Raw genomic sequence first — 14,052 nt, forward strand, 5'->3', positions numbered from 1 at the left:
CAACCATGTGTTTGTGTTGACCACAAACCATGGTGACACAGAGCAGATGCCCAATAAACTGGCTGTTTAATGAAGAAACAAGGAATAAAGCTAAATGCTCCCATGGAGAGAAGTCCCTCACTGTCATGCTTTGCAGTCACATGTCACTTGTGTGTTTTGTGGGCGGTGCACGATGGGAACTGGCAGGCCCACTCCAGATGCCCACAGCTGGGGCAGACTCAAGGAAGGCAAGCTTGTTCTCATAGTAGTCTGAGCCCAGGCATAATGAGGAGTGGAGAGCTGCCGCCACCAGCCTATACCCTGTGGCCTTCCAGATCCAAACAGAAATTGTTTGGAACGTTACAGAGACATTACCATTTGGCCATCTTGGGACCAAACCGCTTGGGTTAGGATTCTAGCTTCTCAACTCTGTGTGACTTTTGAGCAAGTCACTTAACCTCTGAGCCTATAAAATAGGTACAATGAGAGTACCTAGCTCATAGGGTTATTGGGGCATTTCATAATGCAGGGCAAGTTCTAAGCAGAGGTTCTTTTTTTTTATTTATTCATGAGAGACAGAGAGAGAGAGAGAGAGAGAGAGAGAGAGAGAGAGAGAGAGGCTGAGACATAGGCAGAGTTGAGAAGCAGGCTCCATGCAGGAAGCCCAATGCAGGACTCGATCCCAGGACCCTGGGATCAGCCCTGAGCCAAAGGCAGATGCTCAACTGCTGAGCCACCCAAGCATCCCCTGAACAGAGGTTCTTTTTTTTTATGATAGTCACACACACACACACACAGAGGCAGAGACACAGGCAGAGGGAGAAGCAGGCTCCATGCACCAGGAGCCCAACGTGGGACTCGATCCCGGGTCTCCAGGATCGCGCCCTGGGCCAAAGGCAGGCGCTAAACCGCTGCACCACCCAGGGATCCCCTGAGCAGAGGTTCTCAATAAAAAGTAGGCATACTAGCTAGTGGTCTTCATGAGCCTCTCCACTATTCTGAATTATCAGCAACTCTGTCTGCATTTGTGTCCATAGAGAATGAGTCATAAGATTCATATGTCCATTTGATGGCTCTTCAGAAAGTTAAACATAGAATTACCAGATGACCCAGCAATTCCACTCCTAGGTACATACCCAAAGACATTGAAAGCAGGTACTCAAGCTAATATATGTTCACAACAGCATTATTTACAGTTGCCAAAAGATGGAAACCAGCCAGAGGTCCATCAACCAATGAGTGGATAATAAAATGAGCTAGATCCATACAGTAAAATATTAGTCAGCCATAAAAAGGCATGGAGTCTTCATACATGCTACAATGTGCTCAAACCTTGAAAGCATTACACTAAAGGAAACGAAGCCCCAAGACAAAAGCCACAGAGTGTGTGATTCCATCCATGTGAAATGTCCAGAACAGGCAAATCCACAGACAAAGAAGGTAGATTAGTGATTGCCCGAGAACAGGGTAAGAGGAGGATGGGAGTGACTGGTTAATGGGTATGGGATTTCCTTTTGCGGTCTTGCCACTAGACAGGCAGTTGTTGACATTGTGGATGTGCTACATAGCCCTGAATACACTTAAAAATGACTAATGGTGAATTCTATGTAAATTTTGCCTCAATAAAAAGAAAAATTGATATGTCCACCGGAAAGATATGCCATGCTTCCCACCCAAGCAATTTAGGAAACTCTTCTCTCTCTTTGGGATGAGAAAGAAAAGAGATGCAAATATCTATCTCACCACGACACATTGGAAAGTTGGAAAACATCCCTCCATCTTAAGGAAGTAAGCCTGCGGGGCATGGGTAGGTGGTGTCTCCGCCAGGACTCAAATAATTAAGCCAGGTCCCATGTGGTTTCGTTGCTCTCTGAGGTAGTCTTTATGGCAAAGCTGGTGAAGGCACATCTATGAGAGGCTTTTGAGAGCTTCACGAAGTAGTTGTTCCAAAGCAGGCCAAGGGCCAGTGGAACTTGATGGATTTCACTTGACATTATGTACCATCTAATGGTGGAGAGGGAGTACTGGACCATGCAAACGGAGACCTGGGAGCTGGTGCCCGACCACCTTGCCTGCTCCCCGTGGCCCCTGCCTCATCTATACTGAGAGACACTAGGAAATCAGTGACCTTCCCACCGAGTGCCACAAGTCCCCTGTGGCTCAGAGAGGAGCTCGGGGTACCTGAAGAGGAAAGGAGAGGTTCCCCGGTGTATGAAGCCCTCATCCTGAACCAGCCAGGCGGCCACTATCATCCAAGTTTTATTCACAGGGGGGTCTCCACATCGGATTTCTTTTGCAGAGCGGGCTCTAAGGCTTTCAGAAAAAAAAAATGGGACTCCTTCAGCGAGGCCATCTCGGGAGTCCTCATCAGGTCCACCTGGTGCAAGGCAGATGGGATCTGAATCCAGACTCTGATCCTTCTCACCAAGTGACTGTGTGACCCCTTGGAGTCTTAGTTTGCCATCATTCATGACACAGGGATAACCGTCCCCACCTTAAGTGGAGAGACCAGATTTAGAGGGATACATGAGTCTGAAGCGTCAAGGGGTGAGAAGTGCGCAGTAGGTGTGCACCAGCTGGGATGGGCTCTTCCTTCCCCTTCTCCAGCGCACCACTGCCTCAGTAAAGGGAAGAAACACGTCTGTGCTGACTTTGATGTGGCGTCCAACAAGCAAAGGAGCACGCTTCCAGACTGCTGAGGAGTAAGGAATAGACCAGGAGCCACTCTGCCGACAGGGAGCCGTCAGCATGATGGATAAATGACATATTCATCTGGTTACTTGGTCACCTCAGCAGCCAAGGGTCAAAGGCAGAGGACGGCAGGACCACAGACCCAAGAAAGAGGCTCCCCACCAAAAAAAAAAAAAAAAAAGAGAGAGAGAGAGAGAGAAGAAAGAAAAAGAAAAAGCAGAGAATGATCTATGTACTTTTCAAAACTTAAAACAGAAATCAAAGGAGAACTGAACTGTTTTAAGTTTTGACAGCTGCAAGGATCATTCTGTTTGGTTACTCTATTTATGTTTTCATTTTCTTTATAGATTCATTGAAAATCGCATCATGTAATAGGGAAGAAAAATGTTCAGTATTTCCCGCCCCCCCCCACATACACCCTTGTTCCTTCCCGAGAACAGATGAAAACGCCAGCTCTAGTGACTTCTGTTTTGATGTATATTTCATAATATCTCATTGATTGTAAGTTTTATTTCCATGTCAATAAAAAACTGGTATTGTAATAAATGAGAAGGAGTTTAACACAAAATGGCAGCTGACCTGTTAGCAGAGCATGTAGCAGAAACGGAGGAAGAGGCTCTAGGATGAAGCCTGTTAATAAGGATGGGTATTGATTGCAGTGTGGAGCCGGATGGCTGGGGCACAGGGCCCCACTGCTCCCCTCCTCCATGCAACTGTTGCCTTGTTTTCTGGTTGGCTCCGGGCCGCTGCTCATACAAAGTGATGTGGGGACCCAAGCAATGCATCACCCCTCCAGCACGGGCAGTGGCTGCCACTTGCAGGGAGCAGGGCACAGTGCTCGGTACCTGGGAGCATACGGAGATGGATAATAATCTGGTTTGGGATGAAGGAGTGTCAGGGAGTGAGTGCAGGCGTTTGGGCTGACCTCAAGAGGCACTGACGCACAAGCTGCAGGGGGTGCCTCTTGGACAGGGCTGTACCCGAAGGAAATCCTTCACAGTGTGAGGCTGTCCAGAGGCTTATGGGGGAGGGACCACCATCCAGAAGGGGAGGAAAGCACAGGAGCCCAGGGTGGGGGGAGGCATTGGAGACGGGCTTCCGTGTCCAGGTGATGTGGCTCAGAACAGGGCAGGGCGCCTGGCTCTGCTGGCTCCGCTGGGCGGCAGCAGTTTGGAGTCTTAAACATGGAACATGAGACTATTTGGGGTCTTATGAACTTGAGGCTCTATTTGATCAATGGCTAGCAGATGCTGGTGTCATTTAGAGGGCCATGCAGGGAATGCCTGGGTGGCTCAGCGCTTGAACATCTGCCTTTGGCTCAGGGCGTGATCCCAGTCCAGGGATTGAGTCCTGAATCTAGCTCTCTGTGAGGAGCCTGCTTCTCCCTCTGCCTGTGTCTCTGCCTCTCTTTCTCTCTGTGTCTCTCATGAATAAATAAATAAATAAACAAAATCTTTTAAAAAATTCTAAAAAAAATTTTTTTAATAAGAGAACTATGCAGGCCCTAAATGACTAAAAATTTACAATCGATGAGATATTATGAAATATACATTTAGTCAGGCCCTAAATGGCTAAAAATCTGCTTGTTCGGGCTGTTTTTAAAACAACTGGGTATGTGAAGTGTTGGTGCCAATGGGCTTTTGAGCTGAGGAGTCTCAGCCTGCTATGAAGAAGTATACCTCACAGGGACCCAGATCCACCATCAGTCACATCTCCATCATCCACTCCTGGGTCCCCACCAACTCCTAGCTTAACTGTCACAGCCTCGGGACTCTGCATCCCTGAGTCGAAGCCTCTGTGACATGATCTCACTTTCCTCCCTGGACCCACCTCACTATAGCCAACGAATCATTTGGGTGGTGGTCTTGGCCACAGCTCACTCAACGGCACATCAGTAGCATGAGCACCAGGCAGCTCTGTTCCATTTACTACAGTGTCCCCAGCACTGGGCACACAGTAAATCTTTTTTTAAGAATTTATTTATTTATTAATGAGAGACACACAGAGAGAGGCAGGGACATAGGCAAGAGGGAGAAGCTGGCTCCCTGCAGGAAGCCCAATGCAAGACTTGATCCCAGGACCCTGGGATCATGACCTGAGCTGAAGGCAGATGCTCAACCGCTGAGCCACCCAGGTGTTCCCACAGTAGGTCTTCAACGAACACTTCAGGACTGTTCACATGACTAAGTGTCAATGAGTCGTGCAGGCAGCTGCTGTTCTGGAAGCTCATGGAAAGATTGCTCCTCCCAAGCCTGACTTGTCAGTATGGCATCTGTTCCCAGATTCTCCAGGAAGTTGAGCTCTGAGGGCAAAAAGTGGAAAAGACCAGCCCTGCCCCGCAGTGGGCCCCATGGAAAGGTCACAGTTCCTGCAGTTGGTGAGAACACCAGAGCCTGGGCAGTTTCCCACTTGTGACAATGACATGAGGTGGGGGGAGGCTGAGGGCTAAAGAGAGGGTCAGTTCAGGAGGGCAGCCCAGAGGAGGTTCCCTCTCCCCTGCTCTGGCTTCAGGGATCCCATCGATAGAGTGAGAGGGCAGATGAGCTGATTTCTAGGACTCCCTCCAGCTCTGCCTTTCTCTCTCCAGAGCATGCCTGGATCCCCGTCACCCCGATCCACATCATCCAGGTCTTTTGTTCAGGAAGGCAGAGCAGCCAGCAGGAAAGCTGCAGAGCTAGCGTGATCTGGGCCCAGTGTGGACGCTCCTGTTTGTTAGCTCATGGCCTGGGCGAGGAGAGAGGCCTCAGCACCCCTCACGCAGTAAGCTCAGGGAACAGGGACGAGTGGCACTAATTAGAAAGACCTGATGGTGCCTGTCCGACTTCCACATGCCGCCCGGGGCTCACACCACCCACCTGCCCTCAACCCAAGTGACCAACATGAAGCCAAGTGGGCCACCCTGGGACAGGACTGCGCTGGCTTCTCCAGCACACACGGCAGCCACTCTGAGAACCTTCCCCGGTTTGTGGGAAGCCTTCTTAGATGCTGAGCTGCACTGCGTGCAATGGATGGAGGGCGTCTGAGCAACATGGGAATGAAGGCCCTGGATCCACCAAACCCAGGCCCTCAGCCTCTGGCATCTTGCATCTGCAGGTGAACATTGCAGATGCCCCGGCTCCAGTTCCTCGCTTGGGAGGAGGGAACGAGCGATGGGAAAAGAGATCCGAGCTCCCCTGAAGGCGCCTGCTGATCGATATTAACGGAGGATGAGGGCCGTGCTATAAATGATTTAATGGGTGGCTTCTCACACACGATAGGGCTGAATAACTCAGGTAAAGATTTCAACTATATGGCATAATTGCTACATGTGAAATCTGTTTGTACTTAGCTTTTAGTCTTGGAAATTACCAAGCTCTGTGCTGCTCCTACAATTAATCATTAAAGAATTAAGAGGGAGAATACTCATTATTGTAAAAGACTCCGGCGATGGTCTTGATCCAACTTATAAAATAGACAGATTTGGTGCAACTGAATAATTTTCCTCTTCTCTGAACAAAATCAGGAATGCTAGTCATACTCCCTGGCTGGAGTGAATGCTTACAAACTCGTACAGACCAGCCTATAATTACCAAAATAGAAAAAGAACAGCATTTTGTAATGAATGACAAGCTGCTGAGCGGAAATCTAATTTGGTCTAATTAAGCAGCCTTTTGTGAGGATTTGTCTTTAGATGAAAAGAGGGAGCGGAGGAGATCTAAATGCAAATGAACTCCATCATTTTGGTGTTAAAGGGCCAGGCCCAGACCTCTCTTCCTCAGATGACTTCTCTCCTTGTCACCCAAGCCTACGAGCACCCCACCTGCCTTGTCCCTCGTCCCTCATATCTTTCCAAACAGGACACCTCGAGAACTCTCAGGGAGCTTTTGCTTGTTCAGGAGCAAATTTTCTTTTGCTCAAAGTAATAAAAGCCAATGGAGTTGTGCTAATTAGAGGAGTCTAATCTGCTGTTCTCCAAGGGGGCACTTTCTGAAGCCCGGAGGGTGGAATGCACACCCAGTGCCATCAGCTGCACGGAGCAACTCGCGGGGGAAGCACCCCTGCATGGGCCGGAGTGCCCCCCCAGGTCAGCCACCTCACAGGCTCGGTCAGCTCGGTGGACTCTGTTTGGCCCACAGAGGTAAGAAGGTGCACCTTGCCTCTCCGCCTCATGCCAGGTCTTCAGGGATGAGCAGAGGCCAAAAGTGTGGCTGCCATTTGTGGGGGTTCCCAAGACCGTCTCCAGCTTAGACACTCACCAGAAAGAACCACCAATCTCAGAAAAGCCACTGTTCTCACGGTCACGGTTTATGGACACAGACTGAACCAGCAGGTGAGGTAGGAGCCAGCAGTATTCTCCTCTGCCCCCCGGAGTTGTGTGGATATCATTTACTCCTCCCAGCTTGGAGGTGTGACCATCCTTACAGAGCATCGCCTATCAAGGAAGCTCCCCAAGCCTCTGTGTCCAGAGTTTTACTGGGAGCTGGTCACAGAGACGGGCTGATCACTGGGATGGCTCATCTTAGTCTCCAGCCCTTCCAGAGCTCCATGACGCCGTGTGGCCCAAGGCCCCCACCAGAAGTCACACTGTTAGCGCGGACCCATTGGCTCAGCCCAACCTCAGCTAAGCCAGACGTTCTCATGAGGAAGGACATTCCAAGGGCTGAGAGCTTAGAGGTTTGCCTCCAAGGAGCCAGGGCCTCATCCTTTCTTTGGAACTTGAGAGGGTAGGGACATCCCCAACCTGCTGGGTTAACCCTTTACTGACCAGCAGTGATACCCTCCTCACAGCCACCGCCAGTGGAAGGGGCAGAGTGGTAAGACCTGACCAGGGTGGGTGGGTGAGAAGAGAAAAACAGAATACACTGCCTTACTCTGCCGCCACAATCTCCCATCTCCACTCTCCAACTTGTGTTCAAAGGAATTGCAAACGTCTTGGCTTCTTTATGGTTCCAAGAGGAGCAAGTTGAATGAGGGAGAGGCAGGAGGCCATGGCAGGTCGCCCTCGGCAGCCGCCTCTGTATGACCACAGGTTCAGACCAAGAACGCCCCCCAGACTGCCAGTGTGAGTCAGTGGCCCCTGCTTCTCTGCACCCCCAGACGCCTGCCCTGGCATTCAGGTTGCCCTATGGGGGGAAGCCAGGAGGGACCAAGCAGAATGCAGGGTGAGCGAGCACAGAGCATCCTGGGGGGAGACACAGGAGATGGGGAGACACAGGAAGCGGGGAGACACAGAAGACACGAACTCCTTCCTGTGTTGAGTGCTGTTACAGGTGCTGGTTTCGGACCCCCAAATTCATATGTTGAAACCTAATCCCTAGGGTGATGGCTTTTGCAGGTGGGGCCTTTGGGAGGTGATTAGGTCATGAGGGCAGAGTCCCCCTGAATGGGATCAGCGCCCTTCTAAGAAAAGGCCGGAAGGTTAGCTTGCTCCTTTTCCATGTGTGTGGCCACAAGGAGAAGCCAGCCAGCCATGAACCCCAGGAAGAAGGCATTCCCCAAGAACCCAATTGTGCCAGCACTCTGACCTGGGAAAAATAAATGTTTATTGCTTAAGGGCCCCCTCCCCACACCCCAGGCCAGTCTGTGGCAATTTGTGACAGCAGCCCGAGCTGGCTCAGACAAGCACACACAGCTCCTGGAAGTCAAGCAAGTACTCTGTGCCCCATGCCTTGGTCAGGGAAGCGCTTGACACCCAGGGACCCTCAGTGACTGTCTCTGACCTGACCTTTCATTGACCTGACCCCACCTCTCCTCATCTCCACCCCCCTTAGTGTTCCTCCACAGCACTTATCAACCGTGTATTTTACTGATGAATTATGCTCACCAACTCTCTCTTCCCCGTAACACATGAGCTTGCAGGGGTCATTCTGCTGCTGCTGCTCGAGGCTCTATCTCCAGTGCCTAGAATAGTTTTGGGCATATCGTAGGTGCTCAAATCTTTGTCGAAGGATAGATGGATGAATGAATGAATTCTCACTGTATCCTACAAAGCAGGTCTGTGCTTATCCCAGTGACACAGATTAGTGCTCAGCGGTGACATGCGCACCCAGGCCCACCCAGCTAATGGCCAGGGGCTGGGAGGCTGGGAGGCCAGGGATGCCTGACTCTGGCCTCCCTCCTGCTAAGGCCTCTACTGTGTACTGCAGCCTCTTCACCAGCCTGCAGCACAGACACAACAGTCAGCTTGGTAGGAAGTGGGCACAAGAAACTGCTCGTGTCTCCAGCTGTCCCTGGGGCCTGCAGTCAGTGTCACAGCCTGGACAGGTCAGGAAGCCCTCCATTGCCCTCAGACATCTATTAGTTTTCTGGGGCTGCTGCAACAAATTGCCGCAAACTTGGTGGCTTAAAACCACAGAAATTTGTTTTCACCCAGTTCTGGGAGCTACAAGTCCGAAATCAAGGTGTCAGCAGAATTGCTTCCTTCCAGGGGCACTCAGAAAAATGTGCTCTGTGTCCCTCTCCGAGCTTCTGGTGGCCCCAGCAATCCTTGGCAGACCCTGGCTTGCGGGGGTCTCCCTCCATCCTCTGCCCCCAAGTCACTGGGCCTCTTCCTCCTATGTGTCTGTGCTTCACACCTCCCCCCCACACACTTTCCCTTACAAGGACACTGGTCATTAGAACTGGGGCTCACCCAAAATCCAGGAAGATATCATCTTGAGATCCTTAACTCAATGATATCTGCAAAGACCCTATTTCCAAATAAGTCCCCATTCACAGGTACTGGGGATTAGGACTAGGACAAATCCTTTTGGGCCCTCCACACCCTCCAACGATATGGCACAGCAATGCCACCCACAGACAAGCATGGGGCGGGGCATGGGGGCACCTATCAATACACAGCCCTGATCAAACAGATGTCAGGGAACCACCTCGGTGCTAAGCAGTGTATCAGGACAAGCCAGACCCCATCTTCTGGGGCCGACGTGTGTGTGACCCTTATTACAGCTCACGGGGAGACAGGAGCTCAAATAGGTAGATAAGCAAGGTTCTAGGGGCCCAGAAGCTGAAAGAAGTGCACCACCCACCCTCCCAGGATGCTGTGGGATCATGTGGGGAAGATTTCCCAGAGCATGTGGTATGTGAAGTAGGAGTGAAGGGAGAAGTAGGTTTTTCTAGTGGTAACATGCCAGGGGCATTCCTGGAAGCATGTGGCCACGGAGACCATGTGGAGGGTAGGACACGCAGAATCCCGTGGCACATCGGCATCATAAGTACATCCGGCTGTGGGGGTGCTGAGGAGGGATCGGGCTTGCCTACCCGCCAGCTAAGGGGCAGACTTCCCGGGAGAGGCAGCATTTCAGGACTGGGAAAGCTGACCAACAGGATACGGGTGGCATCTCACAGCGTGTGCCCAGGCAGTGGCCTGTACAGTTGTGGGTCAGTGGTCGTGGGACGATCAGCAAACAGCAGTTAGGAGAGTCAGACTGGTAGCACAGCAGAGCCTGGGAGGCAGGGGGTCCCCAGGAGTCTGGCTTGATGCTCCAGTGGGGGGACAATAAGAGTCTGAATTGAGAGGCACGTGGTCAGTGCAGGACGTCTGAGCTGATCAGTCTCGAGAATCTCCAAAGGTGATTCAGTGCAGAGAAAGCTGCAGGCTGATGTCACGTGGCCTCTTTATTTTTCCTGCCCCTAACCTATCCCCTTCTCCCTGCCCAGCTCCCCAGGAGCTCTCCTTAGCCCGGGGCATTCAGGACTGGTGAACACTAGGGACATTTGGAGAAGATTCTCTGCTCTGCCCCACAGCAGGCCTCCTCACCACCCCAGTGTCCCCTTGGCAGTGAGACTGGAGCCCTCCAGCGTCCTGTGACATTCCCCGCTGCAGACTAGGTTTAGAGTCAGGCCTCACTGGTGCACGTGACCCTTAAAGAACAATAATTAAATATTTGCTCTTGCCCAGATTTTTTTCATTCCTCGTGATGCATGATGTCCAGACTGGGCTCTCCCAGCTACCCGGGGAATCTGTTCTTTTCAGAATGTCAGAAAAGCCTCATTTTAAAGAATGGGGAACAAACTTCAAAGGAGAGTCCCAGCCTTTGCTGGAAAGCTTCAAATACCATCCCTGCCCCCTCGAAGACCTAAGACTCCGTTAATGCTGCCGGCATGTAGGAAAAGTCTTTTTGTACGGAAATGTCAACCCCTTTCCAACAATAAAATGGTTAAAAGTTTTCCTCTTAAATGATGTGCTTCCTCAATGTAAAACAATCTCAGAAGGACAGAGCATCTTTACTATTCTACACCCCAGAATTCCCCTAAGAAATCAAATATAATCCTCTTTAAGAAGCTTTAAATAATTTTGAGCTTTCTTATTGACTTATTAAAAAGCAGCTTAAAACACGCCTTCAATGCAATCCTTTTACAAGGGTCAGGGATATAAAATTTGAAGAAATATAATTAGTAGATCAGTTGGAAAGGCATAAGCAGTCAGATCCAATTTTGACTATTTCAGAGAAACACCCCCAACCAGCCTGCCCTGGGACGAGGGTGCCATTTCTCCTGCCTTTGTCCTTTATCCTTGCATGAATCATCATGAATTTCGAAATTCCCTAATGATTCTCTGCCCAGAGGAATCTGCTGCCACAAACCTACTCACGTTTCCCCTGGCAGCCCATTCCCGGCAGCTCGTAGTTGTCTGTGAGCTTTCCTCTGGTCCTGATGACTGAACTTTTCAGAAACCCCTTTGTTAAGAGCTTCAAAGGGCTTAGAACATTCCCACGGTGGCCTTTGATCCCTGGCATCCTTGAGCAATAGGAACCCGGCTCAGCAAGCGCACTTTGAACCACCACGTTCTTCCCAGGCCACTGGAGCCATGCTCCTTCCTGGGATGAATGGAGCCAGTCACAGTTCGATAATTCTCATGTTTGAGCGAATGAATGAACAGGTGAGCGAACGAAAGCCCAAAGCCTTCCTGAGTGTATGATTGTCCAGCAGAAAGCCACACAGATGGGAACTAGGAAATTTCGACTTTTCCTGGGGAAGGCATCCGCTGGACCACATGTATTCCCTATTTAAATAAAAAGAGATAATCTGTCTTAAAAGGCACAACACAGTTCATTTTTAGAGCCAAGCAAGAGTTTTGTCAAATGCAAACCCTTACAAGAGCCAATCCCCAATTCTAAAAACGAACTCTGACACACGCAGGCACCCCAACCACGACTCCAGGGCAGGTGATGGACTCAGGTTTATCAGAGGAGGAACCGACATGATCAGTGGGACCCTCTGAACCTGGATCGTCAGCGCCGAGCTCCTGTGGCAGCTGGGAGCCATGCAGCAGGGCCGGGAGCCACACACCAGGGCCGGGAAAGCTCCCGGGATGTGTCCACGGGCTGTCCAGTTTTCACACATTGGGTTTGGCCTAGAAGGGCTCTCTCTAGACACAAGTTGTCATCCTGACCTGCATGCAGTTTGGAAGTTTAATGTGTAGGCTTGGAGCCACGGCTGCCTGGTGAAATCCAAGCTCTGTTGCTTCCCAGCTGAGAGACCTTGAGCACACGACTGCCCCCCTCTTTTTTTCAAAGATTCCATTTTTATTTATTTGACAGAGAGATAGAGCCAGAGAGCACAAGCAGGGGAAATGGCAGGGGGAGAGGGAGAAGCAGGTCTCCCGCCGAGTGGGGAGCCTGACACAGGACTCGATCCCAGGACCCAGGATCATGACCCGAGCCAACGTCAGACACTCAACTGACTGAGTCACCCAGGCGCCCCGACTGCCCCCCTCTTTGCTTCAAAGTTCCCAGTTAGAAAGTGGGGATGCAGATAGGAACTTCCTCGGAGGGTGGTTATGAGCATCCGAGAAGAGAACACAAAGCAGTTGGTGGTATGGATGCAAACCCAGAAAACACTAGCAATCTCATGCAGCTCAGTCCCATTGGTAACTTGCCCAGTGTCTGCACCCACCAAAGCCTCGGGAGAAGGGAGCCAGTATGGCTATGCTCGTGTTCCCATCTGCCGTGCTTGGTCCAAGTACCCACCAAAGGGCCGGTCACATCGCCGCCCTGAGCAGCCTGGCATTTCCATCCTACAGTAAGGAAACTTGCAAATAACTTCCAAAATAACTAGCCCATATTGACAGACAATATCTACTATCAGGTGTGTGCCAGGCATTGTGCTCCGTGCTGGGTGTACTGAAATGAGAGACACAATTCTCGGTGCCCCCAAAACTTATAATTTTCTGGGGTACAGAAAGAAGGAAACAGGTGGGCATGGGGCAGAGTCATGGGAGCCGTTGCAGGGGTCTGTTTGGGTGCTGGGCTCCAAGGCCAGATTTAGCAAAACAAAACAAAAAAAAAACAAGCCATCTAGCTAAATTGAAATTTCAGATAAACAATGAAAAAAATTTTAGTAGAAATGTGTCCCAATTATTACGTGGGACATACTTATTATTTATTCATTGTTTATCACAGATTCAAATGTGACTGAACAGCCTGTATTTTATCTGGCAGCCCTCACTGGGTAGAAATGACATGAAGGGAGCCCTAGTTCACCCTGAGGGGAGGGCCAGAGGCTCTTGGCATCCTCATGAGTAGTCATTCAGAAGCTAGTAATGACCCCCGGCACATCAAGCGATCGGGGTACACGTTTGTCTTAGACTGTCAGACTGCTTTAACAGAATACATCAGACCTTTACTTTCACAGTTCTGGAAGCTGGTGAGTCCAAGATCAAGACACCAGCACTTTGGCTGGGTTGAGAACCCTCTGTGGTTGCATACAGCTCACTTCTCGCCATGTCTTCACATGGCAGCAAGAGGGTGAGGGAGCTCTCTGAGGTCCGTTTTATAAGGGCACAAATCCCGACAATGAGGGCTCCTCCTTCATGATGAATCACCTCTCAAGGAGCCCCCCTTCCTAATACTATCACCTTGTGGGTTAGGATTTCAACATATGAATCTGGGAGAACAAACACAGTCCGCTGTAGCATATCTTTCAGGTAAAAATCATGCTCCCCCTAAAACAGAATGACCTGAGGTCGACTGGGCTTCCCAGCACCAACCTTCCTGTTTATGGCACAACGTCAACGCATCCCAGAGTAGAAGCAACATGCAATTTTGAAAAGCAGCTTTAGACATCTGTGCAGGAACTGAGGGCATGGTCGTTGACTTGGGGTGGTTGTGGGGTCTATAGAAAGTGATTGAAAGGAGAGAGCGAGCAGATCTCATTTCAGGAGCCCAAGAGTACTGTGGGCAGATGGGGCGCTCCAGGATGACATCAACACTTTCTGCTCGGGGACTCTGTCACCTGCCATAGAGTTCCGGGGAGCTGGGCTTGTGGCCACCTCCTCTAGATCATTTTCTGGGAGCCCCTCCAGCTTCTCCATCTTGTTCAGCATCATTTCCTGCTGGGTTTGGGGTCACAGAGGTCAGGGTTGCACGCACGCTTCAAGGGCCACGGCTTTCCTAACAAATTATA

At 50.5% G+C, this 14,052-nt stretch overlaps 1 protein-coding gene across 2 annotated transcripts in view; it reads right to left on the reverse strand.

Moving 5' to 3' along the window:
• The window catches only part of CFAP77 (cilia and flagella associated protein 77), a 79,037-nt gene extending 67,687 nt beyond the window's left edge, over window positions 1-11,350 (reverse strand). Inside the window, exon 1 of one of the 2 annotated variants that reach the window (XM_055331218.1) lies at window positions 11,240-11,350. The gene's annotated coding sequence lies outside the window, so the exon portion shown is untranslated. Of the gene's footprint in view, window positions 1-11,231 lie in introns of both variants that reach the window. The other variant, XM_055331208.1, reaches the window with a different exon arrangement.
• Window positions 11,351-14,052: the final 2,702 nt, after the last annotated feature.

This window comes from Nyctereutes procyonoides, unplaced genomic scaffold, assembly GCF_905146905.1.
Source record: "Nyctereutes procyonoides isolate TBG_1078 unplaced genomic scaffold, NYPRO_anot_genome, whole genome shotgun sequence".
NCBI lineage: Eukaryota > Metazoa > Chordata > Mammalia > Carnivora > Canidae > Nyctereutes > Nyctereutes procyonoides.